Source organism: Pteropus medius, unplaced genomic scaffold (assembly GCF_902729225.1).
Source record: "Pteropus medius unplaced genomic scaffold, Ma_sr-lr_union100, whole genome shotgun sequence".
In the NCBI taxonomy this organism is placed as follows: domain Eukaryota; kingdom Metazoa; phylum Chordata; class Mammalia; order Chiroptera; family Pteropodidae; genus Pteropus; species Pteropus medius.
The window spans coordinates 34,579,518-34,586,661 of NW_024354500.1; the positions used below are offsets into that span (position 1 = coordinate 34,579,518).

At 34.9% G+C, this 7,144-nt stretch overlaps 1 pseudogene; it reads right to left on the bottom strand.

Moving 5' to 3' along the window:
* Positions 1–1,672: 1,672 nt before the first annotated feature.
* On the bottom strand, positions 1,673–5,373 carry LOC120594904 (polycomb protein EED-like; annotated as a pseudogene).
* Positions 5,374–7,144: the final 1,771 nt, after the last annotated feature.

Genomic DNA, 7,144 nt, shown 5'->3' on the forward strand with positions numbered 1-7,144 from the left:
ATTTAAAACTTTGATATTTGTTCATCGTGATCTTTTTACATTAATTTTGATTTTAAAAATAGTGCAGTAAATATTATTTATCTTGATTATTGAGTTGGAGACTTCAAATTTTGTGCCCAAGGCAAATACCTCACTTTCATCACTCTAGTTCCAACCTGCTTTTGGTTGACATACTTTAATATCACTAACATAACTTCTTAAAGTATTTCTGAAAATACCTAAATGCATCTACTTCTGATAATCTGTCAAAGTATATTTTATGGGGCATAACTATTATGCCTTCTTGTTCTGCATATTCTATGACAGTTCTAGACTATTTCAAATATTTTCCCTTTTCACAGGTCTTGAGTGAGAGATTCCTAGTGTGCTAAAAATGAGTTATAGGTCCACCCTAGAAAAGGTTAAATATTACCTGGCATACAAATATTATAATATTCTATGTACTTGCCACAAAACACAGTAGAAAACCTAGTATACATGACTTATTTGGAACTTCAATTAACCACTTGCTAGCTTTATAAGTGTAAGGATCTGTTGTTGTTGTTTTTTTAAATTTATTTATATTCTATTTTCAATTGATTCATCACATGTTTGTTGATGTTCAAAAATCTATACCTACATATTTTTAGGTATACAAAGAAGGAAAAGGTTTTTATTTTCATTCTCAGGTCTTATACTGTGCTTGCTATGTACATGTACAGAATATGCATTCAATAAATACCTGCTTAGTCAACTAACATTCATTCTGTACTTATTGATTGGACAAGACACCATGCTAGGTGATCTTAAGAGGCAGCGGAGCTGTTTCTTGAAACTTTTTTAGTAGCACAGTAGTCATGGTAACGATTCTATTAAAGAAGGGAATGTATATGATTAGGTGAATACCATGGAAAAAGAGCGTGTTATTATGCTTGGTTTTAGGAGTGAGGCAGGAGTGGATTGTAGCTGGTGATAGTCAAGGTCACCAGCTACCGTAGGGAAAGGTAAAGAAGCTAAAGTTTCTAGTACCAATTCCAATGTTAGTGTGTGTAGGGCTTCCCTCACATGTCCAGTAACCCAGCACCAGGTGGGTATCCTATATAGTCAACTCAGTTCTGACACTATCTACCCCAAGACAGCATCAGATTCCAGAGGTTAATAGTTCAGTATCACAACACACACACACCCCCACCACCCATCCACCTCAGACACCAGTACCAAGTCCAGGTTGTCACCTGTGCTTCTGACAGATCAGCTATGGATTAGAGGTTCCAATGACCACCTCCTTGGGTTCAAGGAATTTGCTAGAGTGGCTCACAGAACTCAAATACTGTACTTACTAAATTACTAGTTTATTATAAATAATAACTCAGGAAGAGAAACAGAGGGCAAAGTATGGGGGAATAGGTGCAGAGCTTCCATGCCCTGTCCAGGTGCACCTCTCTCCCCAAATCTCCATATGTTCATCAATACAGAAGCTCTTTTTTTAATAAAAATAAATATGTATTAAAAGTAGGAGTCTGAACAGGAGAAAGTACAAAGAGTATAAACAAGTAAATATCACTACATTCAGCTCAGCCTGATTGAATGCTGAGAGACAACTCTAAATGTTCTCTGTGCACTTACTAGCAAGATACATGAATTCTGTTGTACACCAAAAACACACTAATTTTGATTAGGCAAAAGTATTTTATCAAAGTTGGTCCCAGTGCCAAATACAGGCATCATCACAAACAGCTGTAAGAGTGTGGCTATCTCTGCTAAAGCTGGTTTGTCAAATAGCACCACATTCATGATGAGTCAGTATTCTACATATGGCTTTATGAAGATCTTCTAAATTCCAAACATAAAGTGTGCCAAGCTGATAGCCCAATGCAAGCATCTTTTGCGAGAAATGCATAGAAAATCTCGTGTACCAAATTTCACACTGGCTGTAATCAAATAGCCCAAGAATAGTTAGATTAAACTCACTTGGCTTAATTTTATCTATATCATCCTCCATTTTGTCAGGTTTCCAGCACACAGTGTTTTTTTTGTTTTTATTTTTGTTTTTGTTTTTGTTTTAAGACAAATGCTGGCAAAGATTCTGAGACACTCGATCTTTCATACATTTCTTCTGGGAATGTAAAATGAAAAGTATTAAATCACTAACTATCACACACAATTGACAGAATTCCTATGTCTATCCCTGGTAGAAAAGTCAAGAAAGTGAATTTTCTGAGAAATAGATGGTCTGTTTTATCTGGGTTATATTCATAAATGTCCTTAATTGCTTTAATTAATTATTCTCTTTGAATTGATCTTCCAAAGTTTTAGAGAGTGATTCATACCACATGACTTTTTTTTTTTTTACCCAGAAGATTATAATCAGCACTTAGAATTTCATCTCTGTGCTCTTCTATACCTCTGTATATTGCCACAAGAGTATCCATTTAGATATTCTGTAATTGTAAAGTATGACCTTGACTGACTGACAGGAGAAGATTTGAATCTCCTGGGTGGAATTTCAACTCATCAGTAGCAGTTTCATGGCCAACATAGCACTTTATGCATTGCATTGTTATGAGGTTAATTATACAAAATTTGCCTCTAGATCTAGCTGCAGCCAGCAGAGGTTGGTTTGTACTGCTATCATATGTCCATACACAAGTATAAAAGTTTTCATCAGCAGTGGAATAGGATTGCAACATAGGATTGCAACAGCCAGATTTCTCCTTATAAATGATATTCATGTAAGGTAACTCTGTTGTATCCTATACTTGCGAACACTAATGGATCTCTTTCTTTATTGTTCCAGTTAAATTGAACCCCAAACAATGGTTGATTATCATCTTTCTAGACACTGTTTACACATTTGAAAGAATATTTGCATTTCTTTGACTTCCATTTTCCCTTCCTCCAACTTTTCTTTCCAGTCTCATTTCATGTTTTTGTAGGTATATCAGAGTGCTCAGTCAGTATATCACCTGTCTTCATCTAGAAAACCAACTATACCTAAACCTCATTTAAAATTTTTATACTTATGATAGCAAAAGGAAAGTTTCATCAAGATAAATCTCCCACTTCCATGGACAAGGCTACACACTTAAGGGGACTCTCTTTTGCTTGGGTCTTGTGGTATCCAGAGTATCTTTTAGCTCCCATCCTTTAATGATACTGGAGTCTTTGGAATGAGCCTTGACCTGTACCCTCTGCTGCTTTTCTACCTCTGTTTCAGTTACAGTCCATAATTAGGTCCTAGTTCCTGAGCTTTGCTGCCTTGGTTCCAGGTCTGAATACTCTGAAAAGTACTTCACTGGACTAAGAATTATTTAAAAATCAGGATTTTCTTTTTCATTTTTGAATCTCTATATATTCACTCATTAATTTATTCAATAGAAAACACGAGAGTAATAAAGGTACTAGATATAAAAGATAGTGTTAAACAAGTCAGACATTATTTTCTTATCCCTAGAACAACACCTAGCAAATAGAAATTAATCAAAAAAGTTTTATCTGAATGCTTCTCTCTCTTAAATGGCAGTTATCATAAAACAAATAAGTGTTAACAAATGCCCAACCAATTATTGAACAGATACTAAACAAAGCTCTGATCTAAGGCTATAATTGCATTATCTTAACTGAAAAAGCTTACAAGGCAAAAAATGCTGTCATCACTACTGTACAGATAAGGAACTGAGACTCATAGTTGCTGAGACAGTCACTCAGTGTCACACACATAATCAAGGGTGGCAGAACTAGGATTCAAATGTAGGCATGCTGACAACAAAGTCTGCAGTCCTAATTACCATGCTGATATCCTGTGTAGCATAAAATTCAAATGTGTTTTATTATAATAAGTACAAAAGTAATACTTCTACAACTATTTATATATCAGTTTAATAAGTATCTTCTTTTCAGAGTACAGAAACACCCAAAGGATATCAGTTGTCAGCCATGATCTTATTTATAAGGGCTCTGTGATAAAACGAATTGCCACTGATCCCAAAACTTTGTCCTCCAAGAAGCTTAGTAATGTACACATTATGAGACCAAACAGATATATATTGAAATCATACTGTTAATATGTCACTTGAATACAAAATATGCTCATGCCTTCTCAAGGATCGTTATTTGGGGAAATCACAACACTGCTGATCACAGAGTGAAGTTATATAGTTATGAATGAAATGTTATACAAATGTATCTTTCATGAATCTAATCTTAATTTCTCATGTAAAATTTAACTGTCATCTCATAATTCCTCAAACACTTCGTCAAGTAAATGATTTACATTTTACAAATTCATTTATTCAGTGATTTCCAGCATTTGTTAATTTACTCATTTCTACTGTTATTTACATAAGTCATCTCTATTACTAGGACATAAAGGGCTTAGAGGTTAAGATTGTATTTGCATTATCAGTGCCCAGGCACAGTGCCTGGCATAAAGTGGTTAGGAAGTATTTTCAAATCAGTATCCGATATTTCCTTTGTACATGATAGGCAGTGTTGATTAGGAGATATAGTGGAAAGAACATTCCAGGTAGAGGAAAGAGTAAGTGAAAAGCCTGGATGGAGGACTTAGCTTGAAGTATTAAAAAACATCAAGAAGTGCAGAGCATAGTGTGCGACAAGGTAATATTTGGGATTGGAGTCCAAGGTTTAGCCAAAGTCACTATTGTATAGGCCTATGTAGATATTAGCAAGAACATTGGAGTCTAGGAAAACATGATATGACATATAATATATCCGGTTTAGGAAGAATAGAGAAAAACAGCAACATAGAAACAGCAGGCCAAATATGAGCTTTGCATTATTTCAAGAAATAATTGGTGATGATGTAGACTAAGATGTTAGCAGTAGAGGAGGTGAGAAATACTCGTTTTCTAGTTATGTTTCTGAGGTAAAACGTCTGGGGGAATTGAGTTGTCATATCATGAGATAGAAAAAAATTTAAGTTTATTTTAAACATGGTATCGAATTAGTAAAGGAACTTTTATGTTGGAGGAATTAACTACTGGAGTAAACTCTACCAGTGTCTTAATAAGACTACCATTTATTTTTTAAAATCTAGTATGATTTCTCCGATGACATGACTTTTTTTTTTTATCAGTTCTTTAGAATACTTCTGACTTGGAATGCTGTAAATTATACAATGGAATATTGTCATAACTACTCATTCACAGTTTTAGTTCATCAGCAATGTTTATTAAGCACTTATTTTAACTAAGACCCTATACTAGGGTTTCCTCAGATAGTTTGTCAGGCTCTGTGATTAATAATCAAGAAAATTATAGTTTTTTGTCAAACATTTCCATGCACCAGTTATCAATTTTGAGGAAGTAGGGCATGGCGCACCTGTTGCCAGTCCCAAGGGAGGACTCCAACTGTGTGGAGGATAGCAACTATCATCCTAATACCAGTCACCAGGAACAGAAGTCCAAACACTTCTCACTTCTTGGTATTAGAGTTGCCAAGAAGAACGCAACACAGTCAAGTATTGAGTAGAACAATGCTACATTCGTCTAGAGAAGAGACAGAGTAAAATCAGTTTAAATAGTGGGCATTGGTCTCTGATGGCTAGTGGGTCCCTCTCAGTGACTGACACAAGGTATTTTGCCTATGTACACCATTCTCATGCCATAGTGGGAAGACCCTATACCTTCCCCATGGATGATAGATATAATACAGGGGTTTGCCAGGTGTTATATGATGCACATGCTTTAAGTAGAGACACAAGAGCATTCACTGAGCCTGAAACAGGGAAAAATATTCCCACACAAAGTGATAAGCCAAATACAGGCTGTATGGACTCTCTCTCTTTGTACGGAAGTGTTCTAAGCCAGAGCTCATTCTTATGTGGTCAAATAAGGGCCAAAAGAATGTAGGCATGAGACTGACTTCCCCAACAGCCATCTATGAATTCAGGTATGAGATAGATTAAGTCAGCTAAGAGATACAATGGGGAAAGTATAATTTGAACTGGACTAGGAAGGCTAAGTGAAACTGGATTCTGATGAGATTAAGGAAAAAAGAATGGAGTGAAAAGTCATAACAGGAGATGAATTATAACATAGAAAATATTTAGGGCATATGTCTAGTGTGTAGTAGCTAAAGAGAAAACAAAAGATAAGGCGAGACTGACATTTTGAATGGCAGGATAAGAAAATTCCTCTTTACTTTTTTGTTCTTTGTGCCACTTATTAATTTTGAACAAGAACGAACTAGAAAGTAGTTATATTTTTCAAATGCCCAGTATAAGAAGGCTTCCAGACACTAGCCACTAAACAGAATAATGGAAATCCCCTGAGGCTCCCTAGAAGATTTTGTACTGAAAAGTACTTATAGTCATGATCCATTGAAATAGTTACTTTAAATTCTTCCCACAATTCTTTTCATATCAACTAAGGAAATAGAAAGATTTACTGAATTAAATTACTTTAGCTTCATATTTCTGCTGCGAATAAGGGAAATTGTGAAGAAACTAGCAAACCCAAGAAATAAAATAAAAAATATGTTTGAAGAAATAACCAGTGTTTTGGGTTTTTTGTTTTTTGTTTTTCCTTACTGTGATATTTCACTCTTTGTAAGCAGCAAGTACTTGTTAGGAGACTTTAAAATGTAATTTTCAAAACAAAGTAAAATTATGACTCTCATACAAATCTAAAATAAACGCATGCCAAGTATATTGCTTAACTCGATTAAATGAGGAAACCAGGTAGATGTTATAACTGGTTCAGTGGAGAATCCAAAGCATAGATACATTTATTGATAAGAAATATTGAAATGAACTTGCAAATAAATACAAAAGTGTTTTTTTACCAAGGAGGGTAAAGATTGCTTTGCCAGTGAACAGAATCTATTTGCATTGCCATCAGTTTTGTAGGACTTAGCTTTAACCTCTATAGAGTTTAAAATAGCCTAAAGAAGACAATCCTGCATATTCTATAGCATCAGATAGTCTTCAGAGGTTTTAACATTCCACTGAAAGGATATCCAATAATCTTCTTTGCTTATTGCAAAGTCTTAAATTTCTCCTTACATATGAAAGGCTTCAGTTAGAAATAATTTTATTCACATCTCTGGGTGTTAGTCTTCTATGCTGGGCCAACAAAGAGGCTAGCCAGTGAAATTACAGTGGATATCTCTAAGAAGATTTCTATGGACATATTTTAAATCCAGA